At 49.6% G+C, this 20,907-nt stretch overlaps 1 protein-coding gene and 1 non-coding gene across 2 annotated transcripts in view; one reads left to right on the forward strand and one right to left on the reverse strand.

The window, feature by feature from the left end:
* Positions 1-20,907, forward strand: part of LOC144149635 (uncharacterized) — a 377,896-nt gene that overhangs the window by 265,828 nt on the left and 91,161 nt on the right. The gene's annotated exons all lie outside the window — the stretch shown is intronic.
* Trnat-ggu (transfer RNA threonine (anticodon GGU)) lies at positions 12,475-12,547 on the reverse strand. Its single transcript has one exon. It is a non-coding gene; the product is annotated as a tRNA-Thr (tRNA).

Below are 20,907 nucleotides of genomic sequence, written 5' to 3' on the forward strand. Positions count from 1 at the left end.
CTGAACAAGGTAAAATCGGCAGCAAAAAAACTTTGTACTGATTTAAACTTAACGGTTCTAGCGCAGAACATTGAAAAGAGTGCCTCGTGCTCCCTTGAGTTGTTTTTCGCTGCCAAAACGCACAAACTTGATTGTCCGCTAAGGGTAATCATTTCGGAACATGGAACATGGCAGAAGTGTTTGTCCATGTACCTTCAAAAAGGGCTAGGGCTGTTGATGTTAGACGACCCTTTCTTGATCAGGAACTCTGAAGATGTAATTACTTTCCTAGCAACTGGCAGCACCCCAGTGGTTTCAGCCTTCTCAATAGACATTAGGGACCTATATTACTCCTTGCCACATGAAGGGTTGATGACCTGTGTTGAAGAAGGAATTGATAACTATGGAGTGGTAGCATTTCAAAATGAAGTAGGAGTGTCAGCCAGAGGTTTTCTTAGCCTGTTGTCTATGTATTTAGTTTCTACGTTTGCGAAGTGGGATGGCAATGTGTACAGGTGCCCCAAAAATAATACGGAGCACGGGAGCGGTGGCCGGAGCGGGCAAAACTGCATGCCAGCGCGATCTATCCGTAGATGCGCCGCAGATAGCGAGAGTGCGCGGGCACATCCGGCTGTCCCCTCTCGATGTTCTGATGCTCGCCTTATCGCCGGCTCAAGCGAAGCCGCTCTGCTGCAATCTCTGCTCACCAGGGGCGCTTTCGGAGCTTCATGAAGGCCTGTTTACGCAGAGCCAGCGAAGAAAGCTTCGTCTTGAGCGGGGTCCTCTTTCTGCTTCGTCATGAATGACACCGATTAAACTATGGGTGCCTGCCGTGCCTCGCGATCCGCTTGATTTTGAATCACGTGACAAGAACAATGCTTGGCTCAAGCTAACGCAAAAAGACGAGCAAGAAAAATTCATGCGCGTATCGGCTGCATTGCTTTGATGGTTCCAATCAGTGCACAAGAGAATTGAGAAAGTGAGCGGAGTGGAGGCCAGTTGCTTCAAAACAAATTGGCTTTATTACATAAAGTTAAATAAACTACAAGAAATGGGAATATAGTCAACCTAAAGCGGGCTCTGCGGCAATATCTTGCACTCATGAAAAAATCATTCAAAGGTACTGACAATGAAACAAATAGTTAAAACAGACTTCTTCGACCTACACAAGAGTTCAATAACGGGTGAAGTTGCCACCCACATTGATTACTTCTGCAATGCGCCGAGGCAACGAATCATACAGAGTAATAACGTATCCGGGCAACTCCCGAAGTTTCCCATTCCTCTCTTACTGCCTCCCAAAGGTGACTAGTTCTGAAGACATCTGAATTTCTGATGTGAATAACACGTGCAAGCTTTCACTTCAAGGTTGTAAAAGCGTTTTAAATACATTCGCATATGTGGCTTTGGCGTGCGGTTCAGAAGCTGGGCACCTTGATCGTTTGTCTGCGCCTGCGTGGTCGGTCCTGCATTTACAGGAAGTTTTGCGTGCGCTAAACTAGTATATTTTATGCACGCAGTCTGCTTCGCCGACAATGCAATCTCACTTTCACTGTCCGGCAGTGTGCGTGCCCTAGGCGTGTTCCTTGGCCGCGTTCGTTCGGTTACCGCGTCAACGTTCATGGTATCATCTAGATAATCCAAGATGAGAACGATTGCCACCCATGTTGATCAAGATCACAACACGCCCACATGCACATATATATCAACGGGTATTGTAACACTTTCCAGTGCAAGAAAAGAAGATGCCGCCTCGAGTACCACTAAGCGCCAGGCGGGAAATCGTCCTTCTTTCCGTTCGAGGAGTTCCGCAACGTGAGATCTGTCGTCGTACTGGGAGGTCTATGACTGCTGTGAGTAGAATTATTCAAGCCTACCGGGACGAAGACGGTCGCCTTGCCGATGCTCCACGTTCAGGCCGCCAGCGCTGCACTTCCGACGGGCTGGACCGTCTCATCGTTGCTGCAGCCTTCGAAGATCCTTTTCAAAGTGCGAGGGAAATCCGCGATGCCCTGAACCTCAACGTCAGTCTGAGCACAATTAGAAACCGTCTGAAAGACGCAGCTCTAAACGGATGTGTGGCGGCGCAAAAGCCGCGTACTTGTAGCGCCACCATCATCATCTTCTTAAGCGCCACCATCATCATCACCAGACTGGCTAGCTGGCACGGAACACACTGGGCACCCGGCACACCTCGGGAACGGCACCCGCGTTCTACGCGCCTCGTCGTCTTCATGGCACAGTCAACGCAACCACAATAAACGTGGGCTCGGCCGCACCGCCTCATCGGCCGCCTACAATTTGGTGACCCGGAAAGCGGCTTCGCCATGGCTTCTGAACGCTGCTTCCCCAGACACAACGCGGACGACGGCACGCGAAGAACGTTCCCCGCCCTACCCGACCTTCCCTTGCTGATTCCGTTTGACGCCATCTCAAACCACGCTGCATGGTTCGTCATCTTGGAGAGCCATTTTTACGTAAATGACATCTGCTCCCCGGAAATCAGGTACCTCTTGACACTACAGAAGCTACCTGCTGACCTCATTGAGCAGATCCAGCTGCCGACCCCAGATCCCAGTACGTATGACAACTTAAAAGACACTGTCCTCAACCACTACGGCATGAAAACCCGGCAGATGACAATCCCGACAGAACCTGGTGCCGTTACCACCATCAGTCCTCCTCCGACACCGCCCTCGGCCCAGGTACCCGAACCCTCACTAGGTGACGGGTCTGCGATCATGGGCGCGTATCTCGAGCTCCCCCAGCAGCACCTTCCACGAGAGGACTGGAGGCCAACGACATCACGGGCGCCCACCAACCACCGCATGCTTTGTCCACTACTACCACACCACAAGAAGGCGCCGGTGATCCGCAGAGCACCGAGGCGGCGACCTCCATCACTCCACGGTTGACGCCACCCCCATCTAAGCCCACTGTGAGCCCTTCCCTGGCACCACTCCACAACGTGTGCTCCGCAACGCAGCCACCTGAATGGCATACATGACAGGTACAGTGCGCCACCGACGAGACTACCATCGACGCACCAACCATCTGCCGTCGTGACATTACGTGTGCCGTCTTGGTGGATGCGCAGGAGCAGCGTGACTCCTCCAAGGAAGCACCTGGGCTAGTAGGCTCACAACGAGCAAAGATGGACACCCTCCAACTACCTGTGACCAAAACGATGACGGGGCAGTCAGACCAGAACAAAGAAGACCGCAGTCGGCCTCCGAACCACCCACCACGTGCACTCTTGCCTGTTGTTTCGCTTGCGGAAGCCGCGTCTTCTGCTTCGAGCCGTCAACGCCGCATTAGACCACACAAACATCATGCACCTTGCGACCGACTTGTCGCTCCCCATCAATTCGCTCCTTTCATGACAGTGCGGGAGTCAGACGATCAGCGGAGACAACTTTTTGCGCGCCCCCTTCGACAGCAACGCGTTCGAGTGCCCAGAGCATTCACCACCCTTCTGGGTGCCTCATGGGCCTTCGCACATAAGCAACGTCGCTTCGAGCTATCACGACGGTCAATGGCCCATGGTTCGCTCATCCGTAGACGAACGCGGCGGCGACTGCGTCACTCCCTCCGCACATGCTGCCGTGGTCTGTGAAACAGCAGAGCTGGCAGCAGAACGGAGCCGCCCTACACCCGCAAGCCATCTGCACCCGTTTGTCTGGACAACCTTGTAGCCCGGAGAGTGCACTCGAGCCTTGTGGGACATCACTCTCTCCTCTGGGCGCTGCTAGCAGCTTCCGCCCCGCAGGACGCTCGTTTCCGCCTACGGCCTCTGCGCCACTGCCAGGCAAGGCCCCCCGAGGGAAATTCACACACCGTACGCTACCTCGCCGACGACCAGGACCGGGCCGTTAGTCGACCCAAGCCACTTGACCACGGACTGCCCATGGACTCTCCCTGACAACGGACAAATTGTACATACCTGTACATAGTGCATAGTGCATTTTCGTGCATTGTCATTTAAATTTGTCACTTTATCGCGCTTCACGCTAGGGGGGAGCCCTGTAGCGCCACCATCATCATCTTCTTAAGCGCCACCATCATCATCACCAGACTGGCCAGCTGGCACGGAACACACTCGGCACCCGCGTTCTACGCGCCTCGTCGTGTTCATGGCACAGCCACAATAAACGTGGGCTCGGCCGCACCGCCTCATCGGCCGCCTCCATACTTAACGGCAGGACAGAACGAACAACGCCTCGCATTTGCTCGTGCTCACGAGCAGTGGACTGTGGACGACTGGCGAGAGGTTGTCTTCACCGACGAATCAACCTTCTCCACGAGATGGTACCAACAACGGCGTGTATGGCGTTCAGCAAGTTGCAGGTACCCCGCAAACTTATTCATTTGTATAAAGCGAGAGGGATGCTTTTAAAAAGCTCTTTCATTTGCACGCCTGTTATGTAGTAGAGACGTTCAATTTCTTGCGTGTTTTTATGTAGTTGTTAAGCCACAAAGTGATTATTTCTCTCTATTATTTCTTGAAATGACATCAGTGAAACTTTTGAGTTAATCGTCCTTTTGAATTATATACTTTGTGGGAACGGGTGGGAACTTCAACTTCAACGGGTCTCAGTACCACTAAATATTGTTCCCTCATCAGCTACCTGGCGGCCTTTATGACGCAAGTCTTCAGCAGCGGTCGTTGTTGCGTGAACGCCTGGGGAGCTGTCAGCGCAGAAGGCCTCGATCCACTGGTCCGACTGCCACCGAACTTCAACGCTGGCAGCTACTGCGACCTGCTTGAACAACATCTGCTCCCCTATGTGCTGGACGGGCCTTTTAAAGATGGCATTTTTTTGCTTCAGCAAGATTACAGCCCCGTCCACACTGCGCGTAAGGTTCTAGAAGAACGAGATGTTCGGTTGCTGGACTGGACACCTAAAGGCGCTGATTTGAATATAATTGAAAATGTCTGGGGATACCTCAAGAGCCGAATTTCTCGATGCAATCATGCCACAACTGCAGACGGCCTTTGGGAGGCAGTAAGAGAGGAATGGAAAACTATTCGAGAGTTCCCCGGATACGTTGATACTCTGTATGAGTCATTGCCTCGGCGCATTGCAGAAGTAATCAATGTGGGTGGCAACTTCACCCGTTATTGAACTCTTGTGTAGGTCGAAGAAGTCTGTTTTAACTATTTGTTTCATTGTCAGTACCTTTGAATGATTTTTTCATGAGTGCAAGATATTGCCGCAGAGCCCGCTTTAGGTTGACTATATTCCCATTTCTTGTAGTTTATTTAACTTTATGTAATAAAGCCAATTTGTTTTGAAGCAACTGGCCTCCACTCCGCTCACTTTCTCAATTCTCTTGTGCACTGATTGGAACCATCAAAGCAATGCAGCCGATACGCGCATGAATTTTTCTTGCTCGTCTTTTTGCGTTAGCTTGAGCCAAGCATTGTTCTTGTCACGTGATTCAAAATCAAGCGGATCGCGAGGCACGGCAGGCACCCATAGTTTAATCGGTGTCATTCATGACGAAGCAGAAAGAGGACCCCGCTCAAGACGAAGCTTTCTTCGCTGGCTCTGCGTAAACAGGCCTTCATGAAGCTCCGAAAGCGCCCCTGGTGAGCAGAGATTGCAGCAGAGCGGCTTCGCTTGAGCCGGCGATAAGGCGAGCATCAGAACATCGAGAGGGGACAGCCGGATGTGCCCGCGCACTCTCGCTATCTGCGGCGCATCTACGGATAGATCGCGCTGGCATGCAGTTTTGCCCGCTCCGGCCACCGCTCCCGTGCTCCGTATTATTTTTGGGGCACCTGTACACATTGCCATCCCACTTCGCAAACGTAGAAACTAAATACATAGACAACAGGCTAAGAAAACCTCTGGCTGACACTCCTACTTCATTTTGAAATGCTACCACTCCATAGTTATCAATTCCTTCTTCAACACAGGTCATCAACCCTTCATGTGGCAAGGAGTAATATAGGTCCCTAATGTCTATTGAGAAGGCTGAAACCACTGGGGTGCTGCCAGTTGCTAGGAAAGTAATTACATCTTCAGAGTTCCTGATCAAGAAAGGGTCGTCTAACATCAACAGCCCTAGCCCTTTTTGAAGGTACATGGACAAACACTTCTGCCATGTTCCATGTTCCGAAATGATTACCCTTAGCGGACAATCAAGTTTGTGCGTTTTGGCAGCGAAAAACAACTCAAGGGAGCACGAGGCACTCTTTTCAATGTTCTGCGCTAGAACCGTTAAGTTTAAATCAGTACAAAGTTTTTTTGCTGCCGATTTTACCTTGTTCAGTGAAACGTTATCGTGACGGCTGAAGGCTCCGGTGACAGCCTCAATGGCCTCTCGCTTGAAGCTTTCTTCTGGGAACACCATGAACCCTCCTTCCTTGTCTGCAGGCAGCAAACATAGGTTCTCCTCCTTGAAGAATCGTTCTACACGCTTGAGTGGCAAACCGCTGGGCCTGGATTGAGCCTTTCGTAATACAAGGCTCCGGGAGCATAGCAACAACGTACGAACAAGTGTCAAAGGGCAGTTAGGCATTCACTGCCGAGATTGCAAAGGCACCACCGGAAAGTGCATTCCCATGTTCGAAAAATGCGAAGTCATTCAGCGCCATAGTGACCAGATGACAAGGGAGATAGTGGAGGTAGCGAAAATTGCTAGGTTAGGGGAAAATTGCGTCAGCGTACCTTCGGTTGCTCTGTCAGCCAAGGAACTTGATTTTTTACAAGGGGGAAGGAACGCAACATAGAAAGTAATCTGGGGGCGCAACACATGGCTTGAGAGGGCTTTTTATCATTTCAAGTGCGTGTGTTCTAATGGAAATTTTTAGAGCGTGTGTGGCGCGTCATAGCACCGCTTGTTTTGTTGGGTGCATTTATGGCATGTGTGTGTAGGTGTGTGGGGTATAAATATGTTTTTTTTTCAATAAAAGATCAGTTGGAAGTCAGCGCTCGTCCTGTGTACCTCAGCTATAGTCCGTGTTTTTGTTGCGCTGTTTAGTAATGACAATGCCACAGCTGGAGCAACGTTTGCTCCACGGAAATTCGACACGACTTCAGGAACGCCGCGCATGCGTCGTGCACGGAAGCGCCGCCGCTGCGCGCCACCTGTTGTCAGGTGCTACCGCTCATGCAATGCTTGGCATCGGAGGAACGCTGCGGTAGCGACGGACATGACGACGACTACTATACTAGCACAGTGCAAAGCGACGACGGAACATGTAAATAAACAAGTTCAAGCCTGTACAAATGCGTAGTGATCTCTCCTTCATTGCTGACGCAGAAGCTTAATGCGAAATCCTGCAGCTTCGCTATGGTTCAAGCCTTGAGCGACTTATAGTGCAAGCGTCGCCACTTTATTACTTAGTTATCTCACATTTGAAATTTCGTGTCAGTACTCCTTTAACGAAGTGCTCCCGAAACCGTCAGGCATATAGGCTATGTTGTCGCACTAAAACGAAACGGGACAAAGTGCGAATTCCTACGCCGATCTCGATCTCGTTACGCCAAGCCGGAACGCCAGATTGCCGCTTTCGACGCACCTATCCTTCCACTACAGGTACGAGCGTGTTTGCGTCGGAGGAGTTATCTCGATCTCTGCGAGTCTTACGAGTTCGTCCTTGGACCCGACGTGCACTGTTTTTCGTGAGCAATGAAAAAAAAAAAAAAATAACACCAAACCGACTCGTAGACGCGTTGGGAATGCGGCGGCTGCCCGACCACGTAACGAGGTGCCAGTCGCTTACGAACGATACGAAACGCCAAAGGCGCCTCGCGAAAGCGACACAAAAGCGAAGGAGGTACCGTATTTACCCGATTCTAACGCGCACTTTTTTCCCGAAAAAATAGGCCGAAAAATCGCATGCGCGTTAGAATCGGATACAAAACCAAAACTGCCGAAACAGCGAAATTTCGTCCCACCCATCGCCATCGCCATCTCAAGATGGTGCCAAAGCTTTTAGCAACGATTTTTCGGACGCAGCAAGCCTAGGCGCCTAGGCTTTTCTATCGGAGTTCACACAAATCGTCAAATCGTTTCACTTGCGCGCTTGATAACAGCAATGGCAGCAGCGGCTCCCACGCGTTCAAAACGAGCGGTCGGCTGAAGCGTGCACCTCTGGAGAAGCTCTCGGGATGGCCGTGCAAACCGTGGGCCACGATCCCATAGACCATGGTTGAACGTTCGCTCAGAAGTGTGGCATCGCGAACGCGCTTGAAGGCACCGAAGCCGGGATGTTGTGGTCAGCGGAGAGCGACGAGGAGTGAGATGAGTGAGATTACTGCGGGAAATAAATTGCCCGTTTCTCTCGAATTCATTTGTCTGGGTCACAAAGTCCCGTGCGCGTTACAATTGGAGGTGCAAGTTTTTTCCTTTTTTTTTTGCCAGGAAAATCGCGTGCGCGTTAGAATCGGGTAAATACGGTATGTATCTCGTCGCGCGAGACGGAAGCGCTGGCTTCCATGGAGCCCCGCCAAGTCCTGTTTGTTCCCGTAGGCGTTGGAGAATTGGCGAAGGGGTTGGAAAGTTGGAAAAAGCAGCCGCGGACGCCATTAGGAAGCGTCCGGGAGGAAATTTTCCAATTAACTTTGGCGCTGGGCGCGATGTGAAAAGAAATCGAGGTGACGACGGAGACTCGAGCGACGTTGGAAGTGTTGCGTGTATTTCTACGGGCGCTGACTTTTCGAGGGGACGCGAAGTCGACTAGAATTTGTTGGTTTGTGAGGAATCAGTTTCGGAAATCTGTTTTTCGTGATGCAAAAAATAAATAATAAAAAGCTGGTGTATTTCGAGTGGCTGGCCATTTCCTGTTCCGGTTTCCGCGCCCTTCCGTTTTCAAATGGGCACGCAGGAAGGCTTCGCGTCTGTTTGTTCTGGAACAAACTTCAGGGCTTCTCTTCAGGCCTTCTCCGGGTTACCCGAGCAATCTACATTTCCGTTGCGAGCCCTGTTTGGGTTAGAAGTTCTGTACAAGTTGGGGACTGTATCTGATAACAAAATAAAAAGCTAACATCTTTAGAGAAAAAATCCCGGGCCATCTCCACTGACGTGAAACCTGGGTAGCAGCGAAGCATGCTGTGTATAAGTGTATTATTGGCACCTTGGTGTTTTTGCCAACGGAGATGAAACATTTGGGGGGTAGACGTATACAACTTTGCTGTAAAAGTCTCTCGTCTTTGAAGCACGAAGCGTTCTAGCGGGAGGCGTAAACGAATGTCCCGGTGTTTTAGTGCCGTAACTACTTGAGACGACGGTGACGACGACGACATGAGACGCCAGCAGCCCCAGTCTTCGCCCTTAAAATACATCAGTCCTACCACTCTGTGGAGACAGAGGAGCAGCGAAGCTGTGCTGTGCTCAACCGACGCTGTCCTCAACCGAAGCTGTCCTCAACCGACGCATCTATGCGCGAAACAAAACACGTATCTTTATAATTACCGATGGACCATACTTCCTAGTTAAGTAGCTGAATTTATTCAGAAGGACTGGAGTTTTATTCTAGCGGACGAACATGGGGCTGTCCGTTCTCCTCCAGTAAAAAGCTATGTATTGACAGCAAACGCGAATTCCACAGTACCTACAACTCCCCTCTGAACTACTTAATCTTAAAACGAAGACGAAACTCGGCGTAATGTTAAAGTCTTCTTATCGGCTTATTGTCGTATAATTGGTTTCGGGACGGGACAGTTCCGATGAAACACTTTACAGCAGCATTCTGTGACCACACTCCATCCGTTGGCGGCTGTATACACCAGACGGGAATTGTATAACGTTTACAACTTCACTGGGAACTAACTAATTGTTACGAGTAAATGAAACTCTGTATTTTGATGGGGTCGTCCTAGGAGCCAGTTTCAGTACGATTTTTTTTTTCTGAGATACCTTTTTTTGTATGTTGATAGTATACCCGATGGCATAAATACTACGTTACAGGTATAGGTTAACCCCTACTGTTTCGCGAAGAACCGCGAGGGAGCCGGTGGTGGGGTCATTTAGATCTACAGAGCTTTCGCGACAAACAGGAGACAAGTTTTGTTCGGGTTGACGGCTGGACTGACGGACATTCGGCCACTGATGGAGGGTTCCTATAAACAGCTTCGTTGTAAAAATAATCTCTGAAAGGTACTCCGAGACTTCCTGAAGGGAGCCACTTGTTGGTTCAATCAAGATAACAGTAGACGACTTGAGGATAACCATTTTTTCCTTCTCGACTGAAGCGCTGGCATTTGCTTGGAGTAGTCCATTGGCGACCCTTTGAAGACCAAGTGGCCTGTATGAGCACGGTTATAAGGGGAGCATCTGGACGTATTGCCCCCACCACCAATATACCATCACCTCTCGTTCTTTCCTCTGGCTTCAAGGATCAGAGCCAAACTGTTTCCCCTCAAGTTGCTGCGAGAATAAGAGCATCCTCATCGTTGACATTATCCTCATCATCATCGCCACGATGAAGGCCCCTCCCATTGGCTCCCAACTGCTCCCATCCTGCGCTGACTGTGTCAGGGAGAGAAGTACATGCGCGTTTATGTTTCCATTGTTAGTTACGAGAACGGCTTCCGTTGATCGATTTCTCTCGCGTGTTTTCCACAGTAATTTGTTTCCGGTGCGTCGGTGCTGCCCGATCCATTACATTCCTCCCTCCTCTCCTCTTGTTCCGTGTACTAGCTTTCCCGTTCAGCGAGTCTCCGCTCTTCATTCACCGGCATCTCGTTATCCGCGGTAATTAGGGCAGGAAAGCGGCTGTCGGGTGAAAGCGTAATGAGACTAACTGGCGAGGAAGAGACAGCCATAGAGCGCGCCCTGCGCTGTTACGCGGGGTGCAGCGCCTGTGAGGACGTTAACCACGCGTCGATCGCTCGCTTCTACCATCGCGCGGTCATTGCGGAGAAGCCTCATCTTCTGCTGCATCTTGGTGTTTCAGTATGGCAAAGTTTTCGCAGGAGTAAAAAGAATAGTATACGCCCAGAACTAAGCCGGCGTGTGCAAAAGGCGCATCATTGTTCCTTCCCCAGCTGCTTTTTCTCCTCGCCTTTTCCCCACTCTTTTATTTTCTTTCTCTCTGGGTCTCAGTGTCGACATTTGACATTCTGCCTTCGGCAGATGCACGCGCTCTCAAAATCACGGATGCGCGGCCACGCTACGTTGCACATACTTACTGCAAGGTAAATAATGAATGCGTTCGCCGCTTGCCGTAATCCGTAATGAGGACGCCCCTTCGCTAATAGTGGACTCTACTCATTAATCTCAGCCGAGAGTGGCTTTCATTAACGCGCTTATTTTTATGCTTTTCTTTTTCGCCCGGTTACTCGATTACTTTTGCCTCCTATAATCATGAACGGATTATCTCGCACTTTGTTTAATCGCCGTGTTACGTAATGAATGAACGAGTATGCATGTGTATGTGTGTACGTGCGTGCGTGTATGTCTTTCTTTCATGCTTTGTTTCCTCATTTCTTTCTTTTCTTTTCTTTTCTTTTCTTTTTTTTCTTTCTTTCTTTCGTTTTTTCGTACTCGAATGTTTTTCGGATATGTGTCATGATTTGCGAAAGTTACCGAACGCCTGTTGAGAACTGCGGACATTTCGGCCTAACGTGTAATGTACGCTGCGCTACCGTTACCGTCGTTCCGTAGAACCAGTGCGCATGCATGCGCCGGTGTTGTGGTCCTTCCGTCGAGCGAGGCCAAAACATCTTCGATCACTTTCGGAACAGAACGGTAACAGCGTTTCCGAGGCGCCGTTCCCTACACACCGTGTACCGACTAGCGTACGGCCGCCTTGGTAGCATTGCGAAGCATAAAGCCCGATATATATATATATATATATATATATATATATATATATATATATATATATATATATATATATATATATATATATATATATATATATATATATATATATATATATATATAATATGTGTGCGTGTGTGTATTGTAAGCGCTAGTTAGTGCCACGACGCCAGAAGAATACGCATTGGGACAATCTCCCTGTCGTCATCATCATCATCATCATCATCACCAGCCTATCTACGCCCACTGCAGGGCAAAGGCCTCTGCCATTATTCTCCAATTACCTCGGTCCTGTGCCAACTTGTAGTTGTACACAACTCCCTGTAGTTGTACACAAACACTACGTGTCAAATACTAGCAGAAGGGTATGCGCCACTGGACTGGTACGTTGCAGGCTTAATAGTCCGCACGCAATCATGCTTCATAATCGTCATATCAGTTGACTATCATTATCAACGTCCGTCTTGTTTCCTCTCTGGGGCTCGCTCCCTGTCACGCAGGACAAAGGCTCGCTGATGAAGACGCCCTCCAAGACTCCTGGTGCGTTGCGTGCCTTAATATATATATATATATATATATATATATATATATATATATATAGGACAGAAAATAAGGGTTAGCAGCCAAGAAAGCCTCGGAAAGCAAAGGGGAGGTTGTGGTGGGTCATAGAAAGAGATGAAGAATTTTTTGAGTCGAAAAGAAAGTGGTGAAAAAATGCCCGCCGGGTGGGATCCGAACCCACGACCTCCAGAATACCGGTCTGGTGCGATAACCACTACGCTACCGGCGGGGCTGTTTCCCCAGCACTTTCTCGGGTATTTATGTTAAGGTATTTTTGTTTCCTGCACTTGGGGGTGGTAGCCAGCGGCACTCGGACTACTCGGGGTGAAGGGGACCTTCTTTTTAACCCCCGGGCCGTGACTCGAGTGTCTACGACATGTCGAGAGTGGCGACCAGCGTTGAACCCTCTTAAGCTCCCTTTGGCACCAAGACTGCCAGAACAGAGGCCCTCGCTAAGCATGTAGCGGATCAGAAAATGGGAAATGAGGGGCTCCGTGAAATAAGACAGAAAATAAGGGTTAGCAGCCAAGAAAGCCTCGGAAAGCAAAGGGGAGGTTGTGGTGGGTCATAGAAAGAGATGAAGAATTTTTTGAGTCGAAAAGAAAGTGGTGAAAAAATGCCCGCCGGGTGGGATCCGAACCCACGACCTCCAGAATACGACCTCCAGATATATATATATATATATATATATATATATATATATATATATATATATATATATATATATATATATATATATATATATATATATATATCGGAATAAAACTTGGAAGATGGTAGGGAACACAAGAAAAGAGAACTTCGAACAATGTAGCGACCACAAGTGTCCCGGTGTCTTAGTACCGTGACCACATGAAATGACGACGACGACAGGAGCCCAAGCCTCTGAGGGGCTTCGCACCTAAAAGAACACCGTTTATAGTCGTCGCCCAGCATCGAAAACGTAACGGCAGGAGCTAAATATGGCAGACAAAATTCCGCACTCGCAAAAGTCCTTAAGGTTGCTGGCAAGCGCCTGCAGGTGCAAGGCGTTTTAACATCGTAGTTGCGAAAGGGGTCCAGCTTTTCTGCGCGTTCTTTCCGGAGGGAGAAGGAGAGAAGAAAGGAGAGGAGGAAAGGAGGAAACGACGACCGTCGTGAACAAGCTATCTGGCCACCGAGGAGATCGTGAATACCAAACAGGTGAGCTAGCCGCAAAGAAAAGCGAAGACTTAAAGGCCAATTACGTTGTGCTACTTTCGCCTCGGGGGGCATCCTTGTTTTTCTTTTTTATTATTATTTCTAGAAAATTCGCTGTATCCGCAAGGAAGAAGGGCGATCGATATGAAGGCTGGAAGCTGCTATCCCTCGCAGGGCTCTTTTTTTCCCTCCTTTTCTTGAGACGGTCGGATGAGCGGAGATAAATTGCCCCATCCTTTAGAACTATAGGGCAAATCATTTTAGCCCCAGAAAGACGCGAAGGCAGAAAAGTATATATACATTGTTCTGCAAAGTTGAGAAATTCACCGACAAGTCAAGTATAAAGTAGCCGCATGTAGCAAAGTAGATGCTTGTGGGCCCTTTAAACACCGACCGCAAAAAAGAAGCTATAAAACACTGAGAAAGCTAATTTTCTTCCACCGAGCATCCTGACTTCCCATCTTCTTTACTTCTTTTATGGCAGTTTAATCTTTTTATTTTTTAGGGTCGTGTCTTCGAGGCTAGAACCGACGTCGCGTAAGTGGAAGAAAATGCGGAACGATGTGGTGAAAGTTGTATTTTCAAGGGGCGGTCCCATTAAGGGACGCGAAAACTGCGAATCGTGCAAAACAACGAAAAGAAGATGTCGAGACAGATGGTGACAGGAGGACGACGAACGCGGACAATTCATTTAGAACCTCTCTACGCCAGATCTTTATTGCTTTGTGTTTTCGTCGAAATGCGAAGCGAAATCGTTTGCTAGGCCTTCCCTATACGTACCTTTTTCCCCGGTTTGATCTAACCTTACTAATGTAGGACGTACCGTACACAGGAGTCGGTGGTTTTCCTTTTCTTTTTTTTTTTTTTTTTACAAGTGAGAGCAGCATGAGGACACTACAAGAAAAACTGGGATGTTGAGGGTGCGGGTCCTAGCTACCGGCAGGCGTATTCGGCAAACCTGGCCGCTTAGGCGCACCGCACTAACGCCATCTGTTGGTTCGCTTAGAACACTCCTATTCCTTTGAGCAACTGCTACTTCGGCTACGCTGGTCGGCGTGCGTGGCGTAGGGGTAGAGTCGCGCTTTTTTTTTTTTTTTTTTTGCAAAGAGCAGATTTTGCGGCAGCTAATTTTCTCTTAGGCCGATTGTATGCATTGCTTGTGTGAATAAGGATTATTCGGCATTCTTTAAACCGGTTTAGCCTGCGCCAATATATTCTGGTCTTCTTATTGTACGATGTAAGGAAGATGCTCACGTGAAGGGCATCTAGGCGGCCAGGTTTGTCAAATGCGCGGCCGGCGACATCGCGTAACGGCCAGTTAAGACAATTCGGCTGCTATCATCATCATCATAGTTCAAACTCTCTAGAAAGGAGCACAGGATGCATTTTGTGGGTGCCTGCTTGCGAGAGCGCAAAACAACCCGGTGTAAACGCAAGTGGCAAGTGTATACGACGCGGTGCTGGCTTCCGGCGTGATGATCCGCGTTTTTTGGTCCAGCGTAAAACCATATTAGTATTCTAAGTGCGCAGCCCTTAAGGGGCCCGCATTATCGCCGTAGCTCGTCTGGGTAAGGGCATCTAGCCGCCCTGCGCTGCGCCGTTGTCACGGACGCGCCTTTGCTAGGCCGCAAATAGGTACACAATCATATAAAATTAGGAAAATTTATGAATTAGCGCATTAACTAGCCCAAATTAGTCAAAAATCAATCCAGTGTTTATTAGGCCTCTTCGGGGGCTGCGGCGCCCTCTCTTGACTACTTTCGGTATCAACGCCAGGCGGTTACCTAAACTAGTCAAAAGATGGCGCCACAGCCCCTCTTCCGAATCGCTGCTCCCCATTTGACGTTGAGTGAGACTGCTTCAATTTTTTTGTTCTTAACCACCCTCGGAGTTATAGTACATGTATGCTGGGACGCGACAATACTAGGATTGTTCATCTGTTAGGTTGTCCAATTTTCTACGAGTGGTTTAGCAGGTGATGCTGAAAGATAAAAATGTCAGTAAAGTTGGTTTTTTTTAGTGAAACTAGCACCTGGGAAAGCGAAGAAAAATCACTCCCCTTCTGAGGGTGTGGACATGTTGTGGCACATTGCCATGAATATTTCAAACTTGAATTGTTTAACGAAATCCCCCTCCGATTTATTCCGTAACCTTAATGATTGATTTGATTTATTGTAGGGTTTAACGCGCCGACGCAACGCAGGCGTCGAGGCGCGCCGTTGTGGAGGGCTCCGGTGTAATTTTTGACCACCTCGGGATCTTTAACGTGCGCTGAAATGTCGATAACGCCGGCGTTATTGCTTTTCGCCTCGATCAGAAAAGCGGCCGCTGCGGCCGGGAATTGAACACGCGACCTCGTGCTCAGCAGCGCAACGTCTTAGCCACTGAGCCACCGCGGCGGGTAACTTCAATGCACGTTGTTCTCAGCTGGTGTTTCTCTGCCTGTAGAAATCAACCTCATAAAACAAGTGAAAGGTCGATCTGTTGTTAATTTGTTACGGGTGCGCAAGCGCGGATATTCATCTTTGCGAAACACGCTGAAACACGCACACAACACACACGTTCAGGGAGAGAGAGAGAGAGAGAGTAGTAGTAGTAGTAGTAGTAGTAGTAGTAGTAGTAGTAGTAGTAGTAGTAGTAGTAGTAGTAGTAGTAGTAGTAGTAAAACAGAACCTTTACGGCAGTCGAGGGGAGAGAGGGAATGGCGGCACATTGAGAGAGAGAAGGAGAGATAGAGAGAAAGAAAGAGAGGAGCCACGGCGCCCGCTATCAGCTGTCGATGCGCAGTTGCTGATCGCGGAGGCCGTGTACACACGCACACAGAAACACCCGCGCTCTGCGACCGCCCTACCACTGACGTCACATTCTTACTGCGCCGGCGCAGATTCTCGCAAGTGGTTGACCAGGTCACTTGGGAGGGGGAGGGGGGGGGGGGTGCAGTTCAACCCGGCCCTCGCGGATCATGCGTTTTCTGTCTTCTCCGCTCACCCATCGTTAATTCTCCGCTGCTCGGTGCTCGCCTCACCGGGTCTTCCAACTCGTATGAAAGAGCCTTTCACGGTTCGAGCCTCTTGATTTTGTTTCTTTCTCTGTTAGTGGTGTTTTCTTCTTTTTTTTAGATGCAGAGCATCTGATTCACTCGCCTTGTCCCTCCGGCGTCGTCGTCGTCGTTGTCGTCGGCGTTGTCCACCCCTCCCCCATTCTCCTCGCCGCGCCAGCTGCGGTCTCCGCCGCTCACCCCCTCTCCTCTCCGATAGCGAACACTCTCTCGCGAGGGACATTGGATTGGATTCGATTGGATTGGATTTGGATTGCATTGGATTAAAGTGGATTGTGTTGGATTGTGTTGCGTCATATCCGCGGCACGTAGCGTCATAGCCGCGGCAGACGCGCTGGGGCCGGCGCATGTGCAGTACTCTCTCTTCTGCGGTTTCCTCTCCTTCGGGCGCGCTGCGCATATAACCGGTGTGCCGTTCTCCGGCGAAGCAACATCCACGCTTGGCTCAAACACATAGAGTCCACGCCGCTTTACAAGCACGCCAACGTCGTTATCGACTGGGACCGGCTTACGCAGTCCCCTCAACGTTATGCGCGCTATAAAACTCGGTCTCTTCGGCGGTCCGTCTATGCGTCGCATCTACACAGGGGTTCCCGCGAGGGGAGGTGGGAGTTTTTCCTCTTCATATACCGCTTAGCGCCGCAGTGAAGTTGCTAGCTTCTTTGTTTATTCTCGGGGCGAGTTTCCGCGTTTAACGGCGGCCTGCTCCTAACGGTATACGTGTTTTAAACTTCTAATCTGGGCCAACAAACATCGCCCCTAATGTCATACACACCCACGTGCTCGAGAACGCGAAGAGCGAACGTGCACCTTCCTCTACTAAGTCGCTTCCTCGGCGTGCACGCATGAAACGGCGCTGCCTACGCTCTTTTCGCTCGCGGCTGAGCACAGCCACTCGCAGTATAAGAGCACAAAGCCCTCCGTTTCCTCCGCTGGACGAAGCAGGCGTCGCTGACCCTGGAAAAACCGCCTCCCCAATCAGCCGAAATCGAACATGCACCATCGATGGGAACCGAAGGTGAGGTCGACGGAGAAGAAAGAGGGTGAGGAATCGTGGGAGGTGCGGCCCTGCTGTCTCGTAGGTGTCGGCGAGCTCGCCGCGATCCGTAGTCAGATTTTATGCGCCGCCGCAACAGCGCTGCGCCCACTTCCGGCCCTGCAGAACCTAAGCCCCGGATCCTCGCCCCGTCTGACTCGTGTCCGTGTTTGCCCGTATTAGTATACACCACGCATGGCTGCGATACGCCTTGCGTGTTCAATTGCCCCTATACTGCATGCGTAAGCGGTTGTCTACCGTGCGAGCTGGATATGTTTTCGCTTGGCTTATTTTCTTCCTACTACGCCTTTTTGTCCGTCTTCTTTTATTTCCCCAAGCAATCGACGCTGTGCGGTGTCGAAAGTAGTCGAATTAAAAATGCAGGCGCATATACCAACATAGTTTCCGGCAGGTACTCCAGAGGGGTGTTCCTTCCAGAATTCCGGGGGTTGTAGGCTGGGGATTATATTCAGACCGGTCTCGGGAATGTTGCAGAAAGGAAACCGCGCGGGAATAAGCTTGTTGCTTTAGTGGGAGCTGCGCCGTCGCGGCTGGCAATATGCCCTTTTTGCGGGTGCAGTAAGATGAACAAGAAGCGGCACGTGACGGAGCTTTCGCTGTTGCCCGGATGATCAGCCGCCACGTGCCGCCTAGCAGCAGCATCCTTCCGGGTTCCGCGTGGCCGCCATAATCATCGGCCCAGTTGAAACCCGGCAAACCACTGTCTGGAGAACCGTATTTTCCTACGAGCTCCGCGGAAGGGGTTGTTTGGCAAGGGGTGGAATTTTGTAGCCTTGCACTTTGGTCAGCGATCGCTTGATTACTGTATTCCCGTAATAACACGCCTTTGACAGACGGCTGGGCGTTATCGCGGTAAAACATCTTCGAGTGTCCCTATTTCCGCCTGGATATGCATTTCAAGAATGTCTTTGGGCGCGAGAAACGCGTATACGATGCATCGATTCTATTACGTTACTGTGCCAGACGCCAGAGTGCCTCGAAAACTTTTCGAAAAAGAGCTGACGTACTTTTCAGAGGGGAAAAAGTGGAGCTGTGTATTTGAAGCTGTCAGTCGATGAGATGTGATTACGAGTTTCTTCGATTGTGCGAAAGATTTTACTTGAACTAAATTCCCTGCAGCGGGCACCAGCCCGTCCCCGCTTTTTCGTTCTCGAGCGTCTGATTCGACGCTGTTGGCATTTGACCATAGCGTCCGTACTGCTGTGCTTCGATCATTCCTTCGATCATACTTATATCGTGCCTTATCGCCAAATCTTACCGTGTGAACTCATCGTTGTTGCAAGCAGACCAAATGCTATATTTCATTCATTCATTCATTCATTCATTCATTCATTCATTCATTCATTCATTCATTCATTCATTCGTTTTTGTGTAGGTTGACCCTTGTTGTCACAGTCGTCGCGTCAACGCGTTAACACGGGCAGCGCAAAAGTAAACTTCTTTGCTATTCCTAAGCCGTAACTGTTAGATGTTTTGTACCTCCAGAAGCGTTTTTTTTATGTAACTGATCACGCGCTTAATCTCTGGGCTCAGCATACATCGCATTTACCAGCCGTGGGCATTCCACACATCCGTCAAACGTATCTGTTCACCGTGGTTTTTAGTCTCTTTGATGTGGCTGTCTTTTCCTTATCACCATCGAGGAAGCACTTGAACTGCATATATGTTTGCATATCAAGATCATATGTATGAAGAACGACATGTTGAGTCATAGCTGAGCTTTCACGTATTCGTTTAAAAGATACCGCTGATTGCCTCCCCTCTCTTGGCTTAGTTTCGCGTGATATATCTCTCTTCTTCTTTCTTTCTTTCTTTCTTTCTTCTTTTTCTGTCTCTTAAAAACTCTTTTTGACTTCGGTCCCGTTTGTTTATTTTTAATTGGCGTCACCCGTGATACGTATGTGGTACGGGTTGGGCTTTTATTTTACTTTACAGCCCTTTAGTTTGTCTGTCTGTCTTTTCCTTACCATTTTAAAGCGAAGCTTTCTATGCCTAAGTGATGGCGACCGTCCCGTCACGAAACCATGATGACGATGATGATCATGATAATCATAAGCAGAGGCACATCAACCGCCTCAATAAGAAAACGCTTCCCATGGTCCGAATCGTACCTCGATCACTCGCGTTATGAAGCCGACGTCTATCTGATTGAGCAGGTTCGACAGGGTCGGAGCAGCTTCGCGGTTTAGCCATCTTTCTCGGGTTCTGATTTCTTTAATTTTATGTCTCCCTTTCTGACTTTCCTGCTTCCTTTTCTTTTCACTCCTCTAAGCCTTCGTTCATATGTCGCGCCGCAAAATATCGACGCAACAGAAAGATCCCTGACCATCTCTACTAACGTGGAACCTTGGAAGGGGCGACGCGTGCAGTGTGTGCTGGTGTTCCTCACAGCAAAATCGCTGCTAAAGGGCAATGAGAGACAGGAGACGGTTTTGTTTAAACTATATACATATTGATAGACGACGGTTGGCGGGGCCCTTTATTCCAACACTCGGGACGAGGAAAAGGACTAAGCGGTGATGATGAGCCGCGGCGGCCGCTTTTCTGATGGAGGCGAAAAGCAAAAACGCCCGTGTGTACGAGATTTCGGCGCACGTTAAAGATCCCCAGGTGGTCAAAATTAATCCGGAGCCGTCCACTACGGCGCGCCTCATCGCCTGCGTTGCGTCGGCGTGTTAAACCCTACAATCAATCAATCAACAGGTGATGATGATGCCCGGAGCCCATCGGGGCTAGCACTCATGATTGTGGGGGACTATGGAGAAGCGCCGGTAACATAACCCAAAGTACTGGGAGCGTAGTCACAGGGTCTCACATAAAGTGCGTTTATTATATATGCAATCAGCAGTCGCGTAGCTAATCCCTGTCAAAATTCATAATGTTTTTCTTGGGCTCTTCTCCCCCGTCCTTGTGCTGTTGGTTTTGATGACGGTCCCGCGCTTCCAAGTCGTAGATCGGACAGTGTTCAGGTCGAGGTATATAAAAGACTCGTGTCTTTGAAGCTCGAAGCGTTCTGTAGTGCGAGGCATTAGAAAGCGAGTGTCCCGGCGTTTAGTATCGTGACTACGTGAGACGCCGACAGCCCGAGCCCCTAAGGGTCTTCGCCCTTAAAGAAAGAAAAAGGAAACGTCGTCCTCCTCCTCCTTATTTTCGCCTCTCCTCTTCTTTCCTGAGCCGTGAAACGCGCCCAGCGGTGAAGCGCGTTATATGACGGCCGACGCGTCTCGATCTGCGTCACTTTCCGCGAAGTCCCCCTCCTCCTGCCGTTGTTGTTGTTGTTCGGGGCTGCCGCCGT

This window comes from Haemaphysalis longicornis, unplaced genomic scaffold, assembly GCF_048455015.1.
Source record: "Haemaphysalis longicornis isolate Haplotype H1 unplaced genomic scaffold, Haemaphysalis longicornis Haplotype H1 scaffold_8, whole genome shotgun sequence".
NCBI classification, from domain to species: Eukaryota; Metazoa; Arthropoda; class Arachnida; order Ixodida; family Ixodidae; genus Haemaphysalis; species Haemaphysalis longicornis.